Raw genomic sequence first — 22,621 nt, forward strand, 5'->3', positions numbered from 1 at the left:
CGGCGAGCAATCTCCACTTGGCTACCTGGGGCCCGCTGTGATTTCTCATGACGTTGGTCACTACCCTCACCACGCGACTGGCCTTGTCCACGACCATTTTCACGTGCGGTCGCCACAAAAGGTGGTCATGAATCATCACCCCCAGGTAGCGAATCGCCTGCTTGGAGCGAATCTCAACTCCACCCACTCGCATTGGTATCTCAGGATGCCCTCGGCGGAGGCTGGATATCATAACGCATTCCGTCTTTTCTGGAGCCAGCTGCAGATGGTGTTGTCTCATCCACGCGTGCACTAATTCCACTGCTTCCTCTGCAATTCTCGCCGCGTGTTCTGGCGTTGTTCCTGCCGCTAGAATCGCCAAGTCATCGGCGAACCCAACTATCTGAGCCCCTTCAGGGAAGTCCAAATTGGAGTCACTCCTGATTTTTTCGTAGTAATACCACCATCAAACATCAGCCAATATCCAATATGTACGACTTATTTAAAGCCAAGTTGAAGTTATATATTCTGTGGTTGGTGTTTAAATGCGCTAAATTTATTTAGGTTCTGATTTTCTCTTACATAATACTATTAAGTTGCTGACCGTATATAGGTCAGCTAACTGGAAATATGAGAGACATAGTTATAGAGACTTTGAGCATTTGAGCTTCAAGCTATTCTGAGCTGAGATATTCTGTTAATATGTGGGTGGCTGTGATTGTTATTCCGCAGTAGCTGCAAAGATGTAAGGTTTGTTTTTTTCTGATATGTAGTCATGGGTTTACCGAGTGCGACCAGTGTGAAGCCTGGATAGAACTCGTTGGTCTCTGGTAGATAGGGTATCTTTCCAAGGTAATGTATTAATTTTAATTTTTCTTAGGTGTGTTTGTTGTAGATTGTGCCAATATTTTTCCCAGTCCATGCGACTAATATTTCGACCCAGTTAACAAAATCACTTTTGGAGAGAAAGTTGGAGATAGGGGTTTTAACCTGCTAATATTTGCGAGTTTGTCGGCTTTTTCGTTGCCCATAATGCCTTGATGGCTTGGAACCCAGCAAAAGGTGACCAGAGAAGTTGAAGATATAGCTATTTCTTCAAGGCTTTGGATGTGAGGATCTTTAGATCTGCCACTTTATTATTTATCTATTATTATTATTTATTATTAATTTATTTACGTTATCGGGCAATAGGCCTAAATAACAGCCCTTTACAACTGACGAAGGTGAGAAACAGGGATATGAAAATCTGCAGATGATTCAAGTCTATTGTAGCTGTCACACATTTTAATTAAAGGGTCGTTAGCGCCAAATGAAGAAGATCGAAATGGGATCCTGATTAAAGACTTGCTTCTAAGATCCCTAGTAGGTGCAGAAAAACTTATCAGATTTAAAATTTCAGGTGCATCAATAAGCCCATTTAATAATTTATGCATGAAAATTCATTGAGCATACTTTCTCCTGTGTTCTAAAGTTTCGAGACCAAATAACTGACACCTGACATGGTACGGGGGGCGTGGCATTTGGTTTGACCAAGGAAGACGATAAAACATAGCGCGTGTCACCTTTTTCTGAACTTTTTCTATTATGTCTATATAGGTCACTTGGTTTGGACTCCAAACAACGCAAGCAAATTCTAGTATAGGACGGACTAGGGCACAGTATAACGATTTAAGACAGAAAGGATCTTTAAAGTCGGAAGAAGCACGTAGAATAAAACCTAACATATTTAATGCTTTTGAGACGATTGTGTGGAAATGGCACGATAATATAAGTTTACTGTCTAACATTATTCCTAAATCACGAACTCACACTGTCACACGCGGCACACTGTCTTGACCTATTTTGTAATTAAAAGTTATTGGAATCCTTTTCTTAGAGAAACTAATGCAGTTACATGTTTGTACATTCACAAACATTTCGTTATCATGGCACCACGTCAAAAAACGGTTTACGGAATCTTGAAGTATTTCGCAGTGATTTGAATTTTCAACAGCAAGAAACATCTTAAGATCGTCTGCATACAGTAAAACATTGACGTTGGGAACAGCAAACACAATATCGTTAATAAATATAATAAATAATAATGGCCCTAATATGCTTCCTTGGGGAACACCAGAAAAGTTACAGAAAGGGTCAGAAAAAGTTTTTCCAATTTTTACATTAATGCAACGGTTCATTAGGTAGCTTTCTAACCATGCTAAAAATTTGAGTGTACACCATATTTTAATAATTTAGCAAGCAATAAGTAGTGGTTGACCTTGTCAAATGCAGCGCAGAAGTCGGTATAAATGACATCAACCTGGAGGCCCTTGTCAATATTGGAGTAGCAAAATTGAAGCAAATGAAGCAGGTTAGTTTCAATCGAACGTTTAGGCATGAAGCCGTGTTGCATAACAGATATAACAGGCAGGAAAGCGTAGGACATGTGGAACATAACTTTTTTAAACAGCTTACTACAAGCACATAACATAGAGATTCCGCGATAATTACATATATCAGATTTGTCTCCTTTTTTAAAGACAGGAAACGTGTAAGAAGATTTCCATATTTGCGGGAAGCATTTCGACTGTAAGGATTTGTTGAAAAGTTGAGTCAGAATAGGCAAAAGAGCAGCCTTACAGTGAATAAGAATTGCACTGGGAATGTTGTCCGGCCCAGAGGCATACGAAAGCTTCAGTTGCGATATGGCAGCATCGACTTCATCTTGACTGATAATAGATGTGGATAAGTCAACTGCGTCGTTGATTGCGGAAAGTGCTGAAGATAGGTTGAGAGGTTTCGGAGAATTGCAGGTGTACACGGAAGCGAAATGTTCTGCAAAACCTTTGCAGAGGTCATCTTCACCCGAAATTATGTTTCCCTTGAAGTTCATTACAGCTGGAAGACGGTCGCAGGATTTCTTATTTCGTATGAATTTCCAGAATGCTAGTGGATCCTTTTTGAATCTGAATTCGATCTTTCTAACGTAGTCAGCATACGCAAAACGGTTTAACTGTTTGTAAATCCGAGCAGCGCGAGCAAAGTTTGCTTGGTTGGTGCTGTTTCGAAGACTGCGCAGTTTTTGTTGGGCATTAGATCTCCGGCGTTTGGCGACGCTTTATTATTAGTGCATTATTAGCCCACGGTGGTTTCGATGGAGGATTAAAGCAGGGAACAAACTGTTCGAATAATCCATTTGGATGATTTGTGAAGCTTAACACGCTATCGTTGATATCGTGGTTAGACTTTAATAATTCCCAATTGGTTTGAGTTAGCGCTATTGTTAATTCATCAAATTTCGTACGTCTAAAGTTCAAATCTCTCCGTTCTGGGGACTCAGAAGACGACAAATTCTGTTGCGGAACCATGAAGCTGGTAAGTAGAGCAGGGTGATGTGGATCAGGTTCAACTATGTATTCTAAACTCAGTTCTAATGGGCTCAATCGTTCAACGGTCTGGTCATCCGCAAAAATTAAATCAAGTATAGTATTGTTACAGTTGGTGATTGAATTAACTTGCTGAAGGCCGGCCAAATTAATTTCATCGAGGAGAATTTGGCAGGTAGGATGTATTCGGGAGTTGCTGAAGTCAAGCGAAGGAAAATCGTTCCGAGTAATCCATTTAAGATAGGGTTGATTGAAATCTCCGAGAATAATCAAATGATCGTCTTTATATTTTTCCCTAGTTTCATGTAGCGTAGTACAGAAAGTATTTATAACATCGGGGTTGGCAGCTTGGTCAGGAGGGAGGTAGAATGAGCCGATGATTAGGGAAACATCCAAAACTTTTACACGCACCCAAAGACACTCAATTGATGATGTATTAGTAGTGCACAGCGAAGCCGCATATTTGATATTCGTGACAATGAGAACTCCTCCACCAATAAATTTATCACTATTTATGGCAGAGCGATCCAATCGGAAGGTATTGTAGCGGTGGCTGTCAAACAATAGAGAAGATGGGTAACTATCGGTGAGCCAGGTTTCGGTGAGAATGATCACATCCCACTCGGAAATAGCTGTACTGGTAAAGCATTCGGTATTTCTTGTGCGTAAACCTCTAGCATTTTGATAGAAGATATAGAAAGGATCCTTTAGTGAAACATCGTGTCGGCGCGGACACGTTATTGTTTGTGTAAAAAAGGTGATCCGGAAGAGTTGCCATCAATGTTTATTTGCGGTTCTGTTGTTGATGCAGCGTTTGTTTGTGTAACCGCAGCAGAGATCGAGTAAGAAGTAGTCGGCTGCGGTGATGTGATAGTGTTGGTGAGATTCATGTCCTGGTGAGTAGTTTGTTTTCGCAGGTCCCCGAACAGCTGATTGAGGATAAAGCGGTGCAGGTAAGGTGAATCCCGAATATGGTGTGGATATTTTGGGAGCGCGTGGGCGAAAGTTAAACTCTCTGTAAACAAAACCACACGGCCAAGCCGTGGGAGAGAGCGCGATCTCTTTTAGTTCAGAAGGGACACCAACTTCAAATGATATGTATGTGAGAGCGTTTGGATCGCGGCCGTTGCGCAAAATATGTTTCACGGAACAGTTAGTGTAATTCAATCTCCCTTGAATAAATGTTTTCATGCTTTCTTCGGTAACTTTTGGTGCAACCCTCGTAATAAAAATCCATGTTTTTTATTCTAGTGCTGGTATAAACTGTATAGCGCTGTTCATGGTTAAGTCGTTAGAAGTGCCAATGTGAAGAGCTGGGTGAGAGAATTCAGTGATCGACGTTTCGGTACGCTCTGATGGGTGTGTGCGTGAAATAGTGTCTAGTTTAACGGATTCAGGCGTGGATGACTCTATATTGTCAGGACCATTGTGGTATGCGTTAACGGTTAATAAACCTGTAGTGGGGATACCAGTTTGCTTTGGTGCACTTGTAGCTGTATTTGTAGGTTTAGTGGATGGTAGTTTGGATGAAGGCAAGTGAGTGAACCTTTTATCTAGCTCGTGAAACAGTTCATTTCTCATCTCATTTTTCAGATCGCTCATCAAACCAGAAATAAAAGAAACGAAGTCGGCTCTAGATTCACGACACTTTTCACACATCCAGCAAAGGCCACGATTACGGGCCATCTCTTTGACACAAGCTGCAGCAATTTTAATGCATTCTGGATGAAACGCAGCCTTGCATTTCGAATAAGGCAAATTTCCACAGCAGAGAACAGGATCCTTGGTGATGGTAGAAGAGCAGATGGCACAATCCATTGCGGTGAGAGAGAGAGTGTTCTACGCAATGCGTGAGGTGTAGTAGTGAGAGCGGTCTCGGGGCAACGACACCATCAAGAGATGGCGAACAGCAACCGAACGCACGAACGCACAGCAAATTAGGAGCTTTAACAGAATGAAATTCACTTGAATGCAGGAACAGCAAGCTCACTAACAGTAGCAACAATCCGTTTCAACGGTGACTCCTCAATTCACGATCCACGCACGCAAAAACAACCAGTCCAAAGTGCAAAGCAAGAGCGGCGCAAAAACACGTCTAAACTCCTCGATGAGTGTGATCGATGAGTGCGATCACTTTCTAGAGCAATTAAGACGCTTGCGCTGTCCGTGAATAGAACATTGTTTTTATCTTCTCGTAGTCCTTCTTCTGCTGCAATGGAAAAGGCATTTGCTTCTGCTAAAAATTTTGAGGTGTATTTAGGAAGTTTGATGGCACATGCGTCTATAGAAGGAAAAATCCACATCCACATTTTTTTGCAACCGATCCGTCAGTGAATATATGATGATAATCGTGGTAAGTTGTGTTCAGTGTTTGTTTTAGTTGTTGTGTTTACGCAAGATCTGAGTTTGAGCATTACCGACCAGTCTAATCCCAGCGTCGGTGTCCAATGCGAGGTAATTATATGATTTTAGGCAGACTTTCTGAGGTTATTTGTTGAAGTTCATTGTTAACTCTTTGTATGAAGGAGTGTGCTTGTATATCTTTTTCTATTGATCTTACCGCTGCAGCTATTATCTATTGTAAGTGATAACATGTTTTAGTGGGAGTAGTCCGCTTTCGCAAAGTATTATGTCGGTAGGGCTTGTCACGAAAGCTCCGTTGGTGAATTTTATGGCTTTGTGGTAATGTTTTTGTTAAGTTATCTGTTGCTAATGATGTTTGTTCAATTCCGTAAAGAAGTTTGGGGAGGAACCAGGATTTGATGAGTGAGGATCGAGAGGATCGTTGTTTTCCGCAGCCTAGCATTTGGAATAGGAGAACTCGGGATTTGGTTTGTTGTTTTACATTTCTAAAATGTTTTTTGAAAGTAAGTATGTAGTATATTGTTGTTCCTAATATTTTTGCTGTTCTGAAGTTGGGTATAGGTGTTTTGTGTAGTTGTAGTGGTTTGCGTGGGAGTTTGGTTTTAGGTTTTGAAGAGGATTTATTCTCAGTATTTTAGATTTAGATGCTGAAATTTCGGCTTTTTTCGGGTTTCTTGTCGTTTTTTTTCCTAGGTTCAAGTTGTGTTTTTGTACAATTAAAAAGAGTGATAGCATCGGCGTAAACATTTAGTGTGAGTAGGTATCAATTATATGAGGGATTACATGCTTATTAAAAATATAGTGGGTGATAGAATGGCCCCTTGTGGGACACCATTTTCTAATTTATGAAGAGTGGATTGTGTTGAACCTAAAAGAACTCTAAAATATCGATCTGTATGGAAGTTTTGTATGTATGCTGAGAAACGACCACCTAATCTCCAGTTGGCGAGTTGTTTTAGAATATCGTGTCTCCAGGTCAGGTTGCTTTTGACAAATAATGGCGCAGTCAACAAAACAATTTTCCAGTTTTGCTTGTGAAATAAGTTCCTCTAATTGTGTAAAATAGGTTTCGATATCACGGCCACATTTAAATTTCGCTAATAATATGTATTAAAGATTCTATTCATAATTGCAATCGATTCATGGCATGAATGTATATGCTATTCGAATGAAAAATAGATATGGAACATTTTAGGTTCAATGATGATTCGTAACTGGCGTAGGAACATACTCTATAATTTTATACAATAATTTTGTAGATTTTGCATTATTAAATGACGGGGGTTTAGAAGTCATTTTGCAATGTTTGTTGTATATTTTGTCACTCACGAAACTTACTTTGATGCCTAATACGTACTTGGACTGGTCCAATGTTAATTTTAACCCGTCCTAGTTTAGTTTTCATAACAGGTGCAGGTGCAGGTTTGCCTATATTCTCGTCATTATTTAACACATTTTGACACATTTTATGCACCAACACAGGGAAAAAAGGGGACTTAAACTTCACAATGATATGTCGTTTGATTATTTACTGAATAATTAGCATTTGAAAATTTACTCCAAAATTGATTGTTTACGTTTTGTTAGGCTTGGATACGACCAATGTCGTTACGCACTGTGGGAAACGAAATGTAAACAATTTTATTAATTTTGGCTAATTTTTCACGTGGCGCCAAATGTTAACGGTATTGTGGCGCGATAAGCTACCAACGCTTCACAAGACAGAGAAAGATCGAATAGAATAGGTAGTGGAATGCAAAAAAAAATGAATAGCATATTTTAGAGCTTCAAGTCTAGTGCGAAAGCACTGATAGCGCATCTTTGACATCACACTTTTGTACATTAAAGACCAATCCGGGGAAAATTACTGCGAAAATAATGATAGACTCAAGAATAATAAACACAGCTTTATTTTGCGATAAGTATTTAACCAAAATTAGTATGGTTACCTTGATACAATGATATAAAATTCATGTCCCTTAAAACATAAAACAGAATTTTAGAAGTTATATAATCGTTTTGTGAAACATTTTGCAGCAAACCAACATTAACAGCGGTTGATAGCAAATATTATTTCCTTAAAGATAAAAACTCAAAGTTAGATTAAATAATGCGCTACTTACATGTTCCGCTTCCGCTACATAAATGTAGAGACAAATGTAAATGTAGAGAATCTGAGAGACAGCAAACAACTGCTCTGTTCTTGCAGTAGAATCTTGCCAAATTATTTTCCATCCGTTGGCGCACATTAGGACAGCTCGTTTGGTTCACACATGTACCTATCCTTCCATTTGCATACGAACATACATCTGATAGATTCAAGAAAGGATCGATGTACTCGCGTGACTTTCATGATTGTGAATTTATCACCGAGTTGATCCACAGATTATGCTCATTAACGTAAAGACCGATTGCTTTTTTTTCAAAGCCACAGTGTCCCCCATCCATGTATAACCCTAGTAAGTATTTTTTTCCATACCGCTCCCAAAACACAGGTGAACCTGGGTGTGCCTCGCAGCTTCCCGGAACAAGTGAATACTCGCTTTGGAGACACATATGCTCCGGCTGTAACCCTTCTGAGAGAAGAGCGCGTTGCTCGTCAGACGGGATGCATTCGTGACTGAACTTGAGTGAAAGTCCATTGACGGAGAAGTACCGATAATCTGTAGAAAAAATGTGTGATTAAACATAGAATGTGACATTTGCTTAAATGAGCTTGCCTTTCGATCCGTCAGTAGCGTACAAAGATATTTTGTTATATTTTGAGTGAATTGCTGCTATTTGAGCGGGAGTAATAAATGGTTCCGACACAAGCTATATTGTTGGTTAATATTGCTATATTTTTAAAAAGAGTATTGGCCATGTAGTTAGGATGTATGATGATATGTTTTACGTTAATGGTTGATCGATCGTCCAAAACCACATAGGATGAATAAGGCCTGGAAAGAGATTACCATAACGATATTATTTGCTGAAAGCTTTTCATATAAAGTTTCAACTTATGTGCTCACATGAAATTAATCACACACTGTGCCAATGTGACCACGACATCTTTTCCGATTAATGCTCCAGTACATTTGATTGTCTGATTTGTATCTGGATTGCCGTGAATGGATACCATGTAGTCAATAGAGTTGCTCGAATCGAATAATTTAGAACCGTTAATTTGACGTCGATACTGTAAATGACGTTTGGCGCATTCTAATGGTTCAAACGATACTTCTTCACCTTCCTCGCGCATTGTTTCGGCAATCCAATTACCAAATTTGGAGAGTTTTGTGAATATATCGACTTCGTACAAATTAGCTCCTGTGGCCGCTGAAGCTATTCCAATCACAAATGGAACAATATGATCGTCATACACCATATCCACGTGGCCCACCACTCAATTCCTAAATAAGGGGCGAATAGATAGAAATGCATATACATTGCTCTACAATATTCAAATTGAATACTTCAGCTACATTTCATCAATTAAAACATGGGTATTTAAAGTGTTGCCATACATACAGTTCCGTCCTCCATTTCGTTTAATATACACATCTGATGCTCTAAAAGTGATGCATTGCGAGCTGTAAAGAAATTTGGGGGAAAGAAGGACACGCAACTTTCAAAATCCTTTACTATTATCTCCGTTTGCTTCATTGTTGATGATGGGCCTGGAAATAATACAAATTAAAAATAAATGTAAATAAATGGCCAAGCAAGGTTGTTTGTACATCTTTCTTTCTTTGAGTAACATACCTTTGCGATAGTTCCATCTAGTGATCATTAACTTCGCATTGCTTTTTTCATCATCCAGCCATGGACAAGCGGGTAAAACATTACTTTGTATGCTACAGGGAATATTTAATAAATGATTGGAATGATCGACAAGCTTAAAATGATTAACAAACTATATTTGAAATGTTAAGCTTACTTGACATTTGTCTCGAGTTTTAGCAATCCAATATCATAATATTTTAACTTTGCATCGTACATGGGATGTCTTATTTTTTTTAGAGATATTAAACAGTTCTCCACCGACCAGTACGGATGTAGCTTTGCTGTAATTATGTAAGCTAGCGAATTAAATTAACAAATGGTCTTGGGTATAACAACCTATTTGAAACAGATAAAACACCTCAAATCTCGTGCTATGAGGTGGGCAGGTATCAGAACAAAATTTTCTGAAATCAGTGTCCCTGGGTTTTTCACTCCCGGGTTTTCGGTTTCTATGAAAACTAAATATGGATGTTCTTGATTTAATTTATTTTCATCGCTCTGGGATGTAGATATATGATGTACAGTTTCCCGCCTATTGTATCGTTTGAGGTTGGCGTCTTTTGGGACTGCCGAAAACATATTGAACATAAAAATACGTTACTAAAATACTTGGACTATCTGATGAAACAAGGATCTTTACCAACACTAGCGCCATTCTGGTGATGCGTGAACTGAGCATTCACGGTGACTAGAAAATAAAAGAAAATATGTGTAATGCAATCAAGCTAATTATTAATACATTGAAAAAATGTACTGTTGAACCTAAAACGAGCACACTAATAAACACAGTAATGTATGCTGACATCTTCTTGCAGAAGCAAAACCAAGACTGACTTTTTTTTTTTTTAATATATTTATTTTCGTGTACAGATTAATTTCTATTTACTAGTGTGGATATTTACAACAACAAAAAAAACTTTACATTTACAAAAGTAGTGCACACTTAAGGACGACTAAATCTATCTCGACATCGTTGTTTTCAACGATGTGGAAAATGTAGTTAGCAAACAACCTAAGAATAAATATACGTATTCCCAGACTAACTCCTGCTAGTTCTGGAAATTGCAGACTATTGAACAAATAGGGGCGTCCTGGAGCTATTGAAACTATTTCTTGCTGCAGCAGTGCCCAAGCCGCCGCTACTCTACTACAGCAAGCAAATTTGTGTTCCAGACTTTCCATTTGGGGACAAAACGAACATTGATTGGAAGCCCTTCTTCCCATCCGAAACAAGAGCTCTCCATGTGACACTTTACCATTTGCTAGCATGTATAGAGTAGCTCGTTGTTGTGCTGATAAATCAAAGCTTTGCATATTAGCCCAGATTCTGGTCCAACAATGTTGTTGATTTTCATGTGCTACTTTGGCATCTGGTAGCTTGTCCACAAGTATGCGACGAAGTTTACATGAAGAGGGGTTTGCGACATATTCAGCGGGTAAATAGGCCAGTTGTCTCACCACGATTTATTAGGCAGGGATACCAGCTTGGAATGGTGGCCAGATTTGGCTGATTACCAGCTTGGACGATATGAGGCTCGCTGTATTTGAGGGAGCTGCACTCTGCTCGGTATCGGTTTGTCAAGAGGGCATATGCAGTTATTGCTGGTATGTGCAGGTTCAGTCCACCTCGCTTCCGTGGCAAAGCAAGTTGCTGCAGTGGAACTCGGATTCCTCCATTGCCATGCCAAAGAAATCCTCCTATTATGCTGGAGACTCTTGCCGTGTCTAATGCTCGAGCACCACATATTGAAGCCACGTACCATAGCTTGGGGAGCAGAAACGTGTTCAACAGTAGAACTTTTTGCACGATGTTTAAATTCCTCATGCGATGCAGCCAGACTAACGAGGCGAAGTGCTGGATCACGACATCCCAATTGTGTCCCATGTCGTCACGGATATTATTAGAAAATAATATACCTAGCAGACGCAATCTTTCCACGGTATGCAGCCATGGAACAGATATCCTTGATGGTGTGGTCAGTCCTATGTCGAGCGCTGTGGTTTTCTGCACGTTGAGACGGGCTCCAGAGACACAGCCAAATGCCTCAAAGAGTTCTCGCACACGCTCGATTTTGTCGGGAGATGTTGTCACCACAGAGATGTCGTCGGCATATGCATTGACCAGGTCATCCTGATCGCAACAAATACCTTCTAATCTTGTGATGAGGGGTTGAAGGTAGAGGATAAAAAGGTACATGGAAAGGGGATCTCCCTGACGGACGGAACGAAGGATCGGGAAGGAAGGAGAGAGGATTCCATTGATAAGGATACGGGAGGTGGACCGTTCACCAATTGTTCTCAAAAGCCCCACTAGCCCCGAATTGAAACCCCAAGAGAGCATGTTGTTGAAGAGAAAGTCTCTATTGACGCGATCAAAAGCATGTGAAAGATCGAAGGAGACAAGCTTACCACACTTTCGTTTCCTCTGCAAATCTACCACCCTCTCCTTAACGGAAAGAACAGCCTGAAAAATGTTGCATGGTTTATTACAACACTTTTGCGCTGTCGAGACTATCTCCCACCTACCGATGATGCCATCGATTCTGTGTTTGACAATCCGCGACAGAAGCTTGTAATCTACGTTAAGGAGTGATATAGGTCGAAATGCAGACATGGTAGTCCCACCTCCCCTTTTCTTAACCAGCACTATGACCCCGTCAACGAAACTTGGAGGAATCTCTCCTAAGAGAGCCTCATTGAGCACGAGCAGAAGCTCGCGCTGAATGGTGCTGAAGGCGCGGAGATAAAACTCTCTTGGTATTCCATACGGGCCGGGGGACTTCCGCGAAGCTGATCTTTTAATTGCATCGAAAAACTCACAAGAAGTGATCTCGTCCATGCAACGATTGTTGGTTTCACAGTCCTCGGGAATAACGCGTGTGCTTGTGAATGTGTTGTCTGTAATTGTGTTGGGTGTATCGTGTGTCGTGTAAAGATTTCTAAAGAAGCCCTCAATATGAACATTTATTTCATGAGGCTCAGTTAAGTGCGAACCGTCATCTAATGTAAGCTTGTCGATCACCGTTCGCCTTTTCCTCTGCTCCTTTAACTGGAAAGTTGAAATACTTTCGCCACATAGACGTGTTTCGTTTATGCGGGCGAAGTCCTCAGAAAAACGCCTCTGGAGCATTAGCATTTTTCCTTTCACATGATTGATATTTACTAACTCACATGGGTCAGAAAGATATCTCTCGTATGCGGACTTCAACTCTCTGTAAAGGAGTTCATGATGCAAGCGGAAACTTTGATAGCGTTCATTTGTTTTCCACCGGAAAAACGATTTTATTTTAGGCTTCGCGAGCTCAACCCACCACTGCATCCACGAGCCGTAATTTCTTCGCTGTCTGGTCCAATAGTTCCACTTGCATCTGAACTCCCCCAGATTTTGTTCGGATAGAACGTGTGGTCTCAGTTGCCAATAGCCGTTGCTGCGCATACAACTCGGCGCGATTGGTAGGCAGAGACGAACGGTGAGAGCCTTGTGATCCGAAAAGGAAAGGACATGCATACCGGTCGCTCTTAACTGTGTTTTCAGTGAGGAAGAAACATAACACCGATCGATACGTGATCTAGAACCACTGGTGACATAGGAAAACTCCACCTCGTTTCCTCGGAGAGCCTCCCAGCTGTCACACAAACCCATGTTATTTACCGCGTTTCGCAAAGAAAGGCTGAAATTTCTCGCGCCCGTCACATCCTTCGATTCCAACACACAGTTGAAGTCGCCCGCGAGAATAACATGATCACATGCATTCCGCAGATAGAATGGTAACGTTTGTCCGAAAAAATCCTCCCTCTCCGCTCTCCGCTGACTCCCTGATGGAGCGTAAACATTGCATAGGGTGGCATTACTCTCAAGCCGAAGACAAATTAGACGTGAATCCAAGCTGCGTTCAACATGAAAGAATTTTAGGTGGTCACGTAAAGCAATCGCCGTACCCCTCTCCACCACGTTAACATTGCTAATAACATTGTACCCAGGAATCAAGAGATCTGCACAACACACTTCCTGAAGAAATATGATGTCCAAGTCCATCGTCCGAATAAATGTCCTGAGGGCTTCTAATTTTGTCGCATTAGATATTGCATTAATGTTAATAGTTGCTAAATTATAGCTACCATTAACACCACGATTTGTTTTGTTTGTATCCATTGCGACAAAATTAAAATCATGGTTGTGTAGTGGTGAGCCGCTTGGGAGGCCGACCAGGCTTGCGCTTGGTCACGCTCGTAAAGCTAAGTGTTGATGAACTTGAGGCGTCACTCTCGTTATCCGTCTCCGGAAATTGTTTGCGTTTTACTGCAAACTGTTCATCTAAGGAGCAGATGGGAAAGGAGGAGGAAGGAATTATGAGCGGTGCTTTGAACATTACCGCCGTGCAGTCCACTCTCATGTGTTCGTTTGCCGTGGCGGCTAGAACGGTGGCATCAGTAGCGGCAGCGGCAGCAGAAGCAGCAGGTGCAGCGGCAGCAGAAGCAGCAGGTGCAGCGGCAGGAGCAGCGGCAGGAGCAACAGCAGCAGCAGCGGCAGGAGCGGCGGCAAGAGCGGCGGCAGGAACAGCGGCAGGAGCGGCAGCAGGAGCGTCGGCAGGAGCAGCGGCAGGAGCGGCGGCAGGAGCGTCGGCAGGAACAGCGGCAGGAGCGGCGGCAGAGGCTGTGGCTGACGTAACTGCAGCATGCATAGCAACCACCGTAGTGCTTGAAGCAGAATAATTAAAATTCGCTTTTCCTTGGGGTTGCTCTTCCCTGGCTTTTTTGTTCGGTTTCGAGCTTGACGGCCGAACGTTAGAAACCGGCACGATCGGGATGACCAGTCGGTTAGCTATTTTTGATGCGCCTGCTGGACGTTGCGGTGCTGTGTTTTGAGCAGCACTTGACGAGGGCGGTGTTGTATTAGTAAGCGTAGTGATTCTTACCTTTCCTCTACGTCCGCGTCCTTTAGTGTTAGTGCCTGCCACTGATGGTGAAGTTGTAACTTCTGTTGGTGTGGGAGTCTGCCGTACGGCTCCAGCGTATGATTTTTCGTTGTTCCGAAAGTGACACACGCGGTTTTGGATGCAGCTGAGACCGTGGTGTACGGCTTCATTGCAGTGACGACACGTTTGTTGTTGTCCTCGGTAGATCACCCCTGTCACCTCTCCGCACACAGTGATGAAAGATGGTATGGGCTTACCCAGTTTAATGCGGACAATGCGCACACCCGACGGGATCCCAGCTAGGCGCGTTTCTGCGCCCCAAACGCCGGGAACAATCGTGAGTACCTCACCAAAACCGCCCAGTTCAGCAACAACATCCGCGTCGGGAATCCCTGGTGGCAGATCGCGCACTTTCACTTCTGTCGCATCATCCACCATCTCGATTGCGATCTTGTGCTGCTTCCCCTCGTGCGTGACGAAGTGTTTCCCGTTGTGCTCGTTCACTATGGCCAATGCACGTTCGAGTGTTGGCATGGTAACATATACTGCACTTTGTGCAGTGTTCCGTTGCACCATCGAGACATCCGCGCCAGTTTTAAGAACGGTAAACAGAAAATCTGCCGTTTCGTCTAGCGTTGGTCTAATAGGAGCTTCCGAATAATCGATACGGAAGGTGTTACTTCCGTACCGCTGAAACTTGCTCATGATGGCTTGCAAATTGGTCAAAACACGTCCTCTCACTTTGACGTTTACAAGCGTACTGACTGATAATGCAAAGCGTACGTTGCACGTTGCATGAGCCGTTACTTTCTGGTATACAGTGGCGCACTAAATTGATGATACATTCATTTTGTTCACGGTTCTTAGCTAATATTTTAACACATTTCCGAGATATGCTTCCGTATTTTATGCAGTTTTATATTCTTTCTGATTGTTGATTATGTTAATGAAAGATGAACAAACTTCAAGCTAGTATCAAGTTATCTTACAGTACAAATAGTACCCGCAACTGCATAACATTCGTACTATTAAGATAAGTGCGGTTCATAAAGCTTTTCTCCTAGCACTCTTGTAATTTTTGAAATAATGCGCCGTCATTGGATTGGTTTATTAATTTCAAGATTTACTCATACCATTTTTTTGGAAATAACGGCATTGGAAGAAGCAACAAAATAGCTGATTGTACCATCAATTGTGAGTCACTGTATGCTGCATACAAATATAAGGTAAAGAAATTTGGCCATGATTGAATATAGTGTGTGTGGTTGATATTGATGATGACACAATTGCATCTTTTGATGTTTGAAGGCCGTTTAGGTCGTTGCACCATGGGAAGGAAATATAATTTGATGTTCACTGAAAGTTTTACACTTCTACCGGTTACCATTTACTGTAGCTCGCTGCTGAAGCAGTTTTCCCAAATATGTTTGTTAGTGCAATCAATTTGATTTAATTCGCCTCCATGCTGGTTGAAGTATATTTTATTGCACAAAAATATTTTAGTTTTTATAGTGACCCACCGTTAAGCTTATACCGTTTCGTAAATTCTCAAGCTCATGTTTCATATTACGGACATTTGGATTCAAATTCTGTGTAAAGTATTGGCAATAATGATAGGAAATTTTAAAACTACAACTATTTGTTTTTTCTTTTGGCTCAACAACCGTTGTCGATCAAGGCCTGCCTGTTCCACTCGTGGGCTTGGCTTTTAGTGACTTATTGATTTCCCCCCATAGCAGAGTAGTCAGTCCTACGTATGGCGGCACAGTCCATTCTGGGCTTGAACCCATGACGGGCATGTTGTTCAGCCGTACAAGTTGACGACTGCACCAAAAGAACGGTTAACTACAACTATATGTATGCAAAATTCGCTGTGTTTCTGTAAATTTTGAGGTATGTATTCTAGAAAGCATATCTGTTTTGATGGTGGTGCCATACGCATACCATTACAAGTGATCTATAGCTCCGAACAACCAATAAACTCCGGTTTATATGACTTCGGTTGTTTTAATGTAAGGCCGGTTTTGACTCCTCAATTTTGAACAAGTTTGGTCGACTTCAGGCGACACCGGTCATTTTCATCTCCCGAGATTCTGGAAAATATCTAGTTAAGCGATGCATTCACAATTTCTGAAAATTACTGCCAGTGATCGATTGAGCCGGTCTCGTAGTACAGTCGTCAACTCGTACGACTTAACAACATGCCCGTCATGGGTTCAATCCCCGAATAGACCGCGCCGCCATACGTAGGACTGACTATCCTGCTATGGGGGGGACTCAATTAGTCACTGAAAGCCAAGCCCACAAGTGGGTACAGGCAGGCCTTGACCGACATCGGTTGTTGAGCCAAAGAAAAAGAAGAAGATCGATTGAACAAATGATGATGATGATAAGTCCCACCTCTTACCCCAACACAGGTTTGAGAAGGACGGAAGTATCTTTACGATAATATTACTCTAAGGTAGTTTTTGAATAAAATAAAAATTTACGAGCAAGTGGTGGCATCGGACGTCATTCAAAAGAAATCACCAAGTCATACACACACCCAAGACGACCGACGTAGTTTCATCAAGAAAAAACGGGTCAACTCCATCGAACACATCAGGACATAACTGCGACATGCATATGGCCAGTTCCACTGGTGCCACACCGGCTCCAGGGCACTACCTTCCGAAGCAGCAGAACCTAATGTATTGGAAATTATCAGGGCACACTGCAACATGCATATGGCCAGTTCCGCTGGTACCAACGATGGCACCAGGGCACTACCTTCCGATGCAGGAGAACCTAATGTATCTGGAATTGGCCACTTACAATCATCAATGAGTGAATCTCGCTGTGACCTCCCAGACATGCAGACAGCAAGCTCTCCCAAACTAAATCCGATTGTCCACTTGTACGCGCGCGTGTCTCAAACTTATGTTGTCTCTTTCTTATATATTTTTTCTAATTTGATTTCATATATCAAGAAAAATCTTATCATCATCATCAAGCTCATGATGACAAGTGCAGTTGTACATAACATAGTGACATAGGACTTCTACACAAATATGACATTACACAGTTTGTTTAACAAATGCCGCACACCTACGTTTGAAGTCTGGCAAGTTACTCGCATTCTTGATTTCTCCGGGTAATCTGTTGTACAATTGAATCCCTTGAAAAACAAAGAGTTTCTGGCACCATGTGAAATTAAGTTGGGAACCCTCGGCTCATTTGCTCTGCGTGTACAGTGCCGATGAACATCAGATCCTCGAACAATGCGTTCCCCTAAATACCCTGGCAAAAGGCCCCCCAAAAGTTTAAATATAAAGGTCATGGTTTGATACACAATCCTCTGCTCTACAGACATCCACTGAAGAATATCTAGCATAACAAAAGACGACGTACGTCGGCCACACCCTAAAGCTAACCGCATAATACGATTTTGCAATCTCTGAAGCCTTTTAATTTGTCCCTTATTGCCAAGAAACAGAATCGACGAGCAAAAATCAAAATGTGGTGAAATCAGTGACTTATAGAGGTTAACTATCCCAAAAAAAATGAGATCTTTTGCCAGCCTACTAATAACCCCACACTTTGATGCCACTTTAGCGATGACCCAGTCTATGTGAGTGTTGAACTTCAATCTGTCGTCTAAAATAACCCCCAGATATTTAACCTGACGGACTCTTTCGATTGGTTCCTTATTTATCACGATGGATGGGGGACTGTCTAATACACCAGCAGTCATGACCATGTAACTAGTCTTCTTAACGTTTAATGCTAGCTTTTTGTACCTAAGCCAACCATCCAGAGCGTTTAAATCGAAATTAATCAGAGACTCTGCTTGCTTGATGTCTTTGTGCGAGATAAACAAAACAGTATCATCGGCAAAAAGATTAATCTCACAAGACTTCAAAACCTGTTTCATGTCATTGATATACATTATAAACAAAATTGGTCCAAGAACACTTCCTTGCGGAACTCCAAGGGTATTTTCTATAGGCTCTGATATAGAGTTTCCAAAAACTGTTCTCTGAGTTCTGTCTTTTAAATAATTTTCGAACCAATTGAGCTCTTTCCCCACAATACCAAAACGCCTTAAGGTCTGCAGCAATAACGGTCTTGATATAGTCTCAAATGCTCGTTTTAGATCCAAGAAAACGGCAACTATCGATTCCTTTCGATCCATCAACACCTTCCACCTCGCCAGTACAAGATTTAAAGCAGTTTCACAAGAGTGTCCCCGTCGATATCCTGATTGTTCACTAATCAACAGGTCATTTCGAGTTAGAAACTGGACCAATTGCTCCTTAACCACCAATTCCAGCACCTTTTCGAGTACATGCAACATATTGATGGGACGAAACTCTTCCGCACTGGCAGCTCCGCTCATTTTAGGAATAGGTATTACCAATGATTCCTTCCAAGTCTCCGGAAAAATACCCTCCTCCAGCGACTGATTGATCACTATAAGAAGAGACTCTCCTACCACATGTAAGCAATCCTGAATAGTATTACAGTTAACATTCCCTATGCCCGCTGTTTTGGACAGGCTGAAACAAATAGTTTTTAATTTCTCTTTTGTAATTTTCTGAAATTTGAATTGGTTTCCTGGAGCATCATTACAAAACAAAGAATCAGGCGCTCTGGCATCAGCAATGTTTTGATTTATATCTAAAACACTGTTTACAAAAAACAAATTGAATTTCTGGCATATTATTGAATCTTCCGATTCTACCAACCCATCAAATTTTACAACAGAAACGCGTGATTCCTCTGGCCTTAGTAAACTTTTAAGCACTTTCCACAGCTCCTTGCTATTTCCTTTATGCTTAGATATCTCACCACTAAAGTAATTTCTACGAGTAGTTTTGAGATTCCTGCTGTATGTATTCCTTAGTCTAGTGTATTCAGTCCAATCGTAGCCTGAGTTTGTTCTAATAAAATGTTGGTATGCTTCGTCTCTTTTCCGTTTCGCACGGCTAAGTTCCAAAGTATACCACCTACTAGTCTCTCTTGACAAGATTGTCTTCTCTTCAACCAAGGTGCCCATAGCTTTTTTCAATGTGTTCCATAACAAGTCTGCAGCTTCGTTGAAGCTCGGCGCTTCTTGCCTTAATCCTTGTGACACATGATTGCAAAGAGCAAATTTCGAGTACCTTTTCCAGCATTTACATTTTCGTTGAATCGTTTCACCACGTTTCATGTTTATATTCAAAACAAGTGTTTCATGATCCGATATTTTTAATAACGGATCAGTAGTGACCTTGATTGAGTCTGTGCTACTGTAAACATGATCGAACAATGTTCTGCTCTGCCTAGCAATTCGTGTGAATTCGTTAACCTTTTGTTTCATGTTTACTGAATCCATTAAGCTTTTCAACTTCGCAGATTTTTCAACATTTAACCAGTCAATATTGAAATCACCGACGATAATGTTAAGTTTGCTAAAATTCAAGAACCTATCTAACCATTCTTCCAAAATGTCAACAAACCTTGAGTCACTTGCACTTGGCGAATGATACAATATCCCGTAATTGCCTGCTGTCATTCCCTTAGAAACTGCAACACCAAGAAACCAATTACCCTCCAATGATTCATTAAAAATCACCTTTAGGACAATTTCGCTCCTGGCATAAACAGCTACACCTCCTGTATGACGTGAGTGGGACAAACACGACACAACCCTATAACCATTAATATGAAACTGCTGAAATGCTTCTTCCTCAATCACATGAGTTTCAGAGATTAAGACCAGCAACGGTTGAACTTTCTCTACTGTCTCACGAAACATGGCGTAGTTGGACGAAAGACCGGCTACATTGAAATACAAAATCTCTCTGAACCGTCCTAACTCCTCCCCTACCTGCTATTGAGAAAGTTGCATACGCCTTTCTATCTGTTTTTTAAACATCGGACAATTATAATCATTGGCCGCATGTCTTACATCTAGTTTAAGGTTTCTAGCAGAGTTTGCTAACACGCAATTCACACATTTCAAAGAAGATGAAGTACATTAAAACGTTTTGTGTTCATCACCACATTTTGAACAAGCTTGTTTATTCTTGCACTCGGTGCTCTTGTGATTAAATTGACCACAACCATAACACCTCATAACATGCACGGACTTCGAAATTTTAAACCTATCAAATCCCACATTTATTTTTCCTAATTTTGCCAGACATAGGTCAGACTCATAATCAATTTCCAAGACCGCATTATATTTTTGGTACTTGTAAATTTTATTTTCAAACATTCCTATGACCTTGACCTGTTTCCAGGGTATTCCCTCATTTTGAGATTCTAAAAGATCTACTAAATGTGAGTCAGTGTATTTTTCGCTCATCCCAATTATCTTTACACGTGACAATGGTAAATCCGTTGCATACTCATCTCCCAAAATGTTTTCTACTTCTTTCCTGAGTTCATCTAATTTAACCTGAGCAGAACATTGAACAAACACCTGACCGTCCTTGCCGTTACGGAATTCCGACACCTGCTGCTTCCTTGGATCCAGCTTAGCGCGAAGGTCAGCTCTTGTCTTATCACAAGATTGACCCACCTTTGGTACAATAACCAGAGTCTTATTATTCTTATTTTTGTTTGCTAAAATGGGTCCAGTAACCTTGTCAGAAATCTTGGGCGTCGAATTAACATTCCCCGTGTCAAAACGATTAATAATGGTTTGAACATTACTGTTCCCACTATTCGTCCTTTTTCTTTTCTTAGTCACTGTAGCCCAACTTTCATCCTCTACTGTTTCTCTGGCCTTAGTATCGTCAAAGGTTGCACGCAAGGCTTCCTTTGCCTTATTTGAGCATTCTACCGCACTCAAGCTTTCACGCAATGTTTGCTCCAATTTGCGTTCCACTTGTGCGCAGAGCTCAGTTTTTAGAGTCTCGATTCCCTTTTCCAAGGCACTCGATATCCATACACTCACATTCGACTCCAATTTTTTTATGGATTGTGTGAGTAAATCGTACGATTCACTCACATCTACATCCATACCCGCCAAGCCCGATTTGTGTTCTAAACATCTATCACACATATACAGCACATTCTTATTCTCATTAATTATTTTGGCCGCTGTTTTCGAGAGCGAGGGGGTAACACAGCGACGATGAAAGTTGCCACCACATTTCCCCGCACACAAAATTGGGTCATCGTTTATTAAAACTACGGCGGAGCATGCTAAACACTCCATGCCGTAAAAACAAAATTCGGGCGAGCTGTTTTAGAATTAAAAAAATTATCACACAGACATGAAAAAAAGGTAACAGCAAATGCACACAAACACTACTCTACTACAGCCTGCGATATCAAACGCTTACACTCGTGTACACGTCTTGACAAACGGACAACGATACGTATGTCTAGCACGAACACAAACACATACCGAGTAAAGATTAATCACTCTCGACAACGCAGTGACGCTGCCGACTGAGATACTTCACCCGTGTTTTACATTCACAAAACAATAATACAAATACTAAACAATGATACCGCAGGTAGCACTAACATTAAGTACAAGTAGAACAAAACAAAATAACACTTAGCTCTCTATTTCACAAGTTTTCACAGTTCACAAACGGGAGCTACACATTCACAGGACTGCACTTGTCACCATTCACCTCAAACTGTGGTGAAATCTCGAAGAGTTCAATGCATCTGGGAGAAAACACCACCTAAAGCCGTCGTCCTGACAACGAAACACAAAGCTGGTTTCTCGGTCCCTAAAAAAAGCTAAAAATTTAGACGGTGTGTGTTTCTGTGTGTAAATTTAAAAAAACAAGAACAACATTTTGACGCTGTTTGGAATTTTAATTGTCCGTAAAAAAAGTTCGCAACTGCCCGGAATATGAATCAAACTTCAGGAATTTCAGGATTTTTTTTAAATTTTTGAGTTAATTTATTGATTTTTTTTTCTCAAATTAGTTGAAATATTACATGCCAAAAATGACTTTAGAGTCCGTTATTCGATTCAATTGGGTAATTTGCCAATTGTTGCATATCGCCCAGTTATTGAACACTGCGTATAAATTGTTGTTAATCCAAATATTTTTAAAATTTGAATGGAAGCTAGCAGTTTTTCTTTAATATTGAGCATTTATGCTGCATATTCCACTTTTTATTTTATGAAAATAGCATTTTTTTTCTATGTTTTAAAGACAAATAAAAATATTTTAACTAATTTTGATCAGAACGAATGGATCTCTTAGCTAAGTTGCTAAGAATTGTGCACAACAA

This window comes from Anopheles coluzzii, chromosome 3, assembly GCF_943734685.1.
Source record: "Anopheles coluzzii chromosome 3, AcolN3, whole genome shotgun sequence".
Lineage (NCBI taxonomy): Eukaryota > Metazoa > Arthropoda > Insecta > Diptera > Culicidae > Anopheles > Anopheles coluzzii.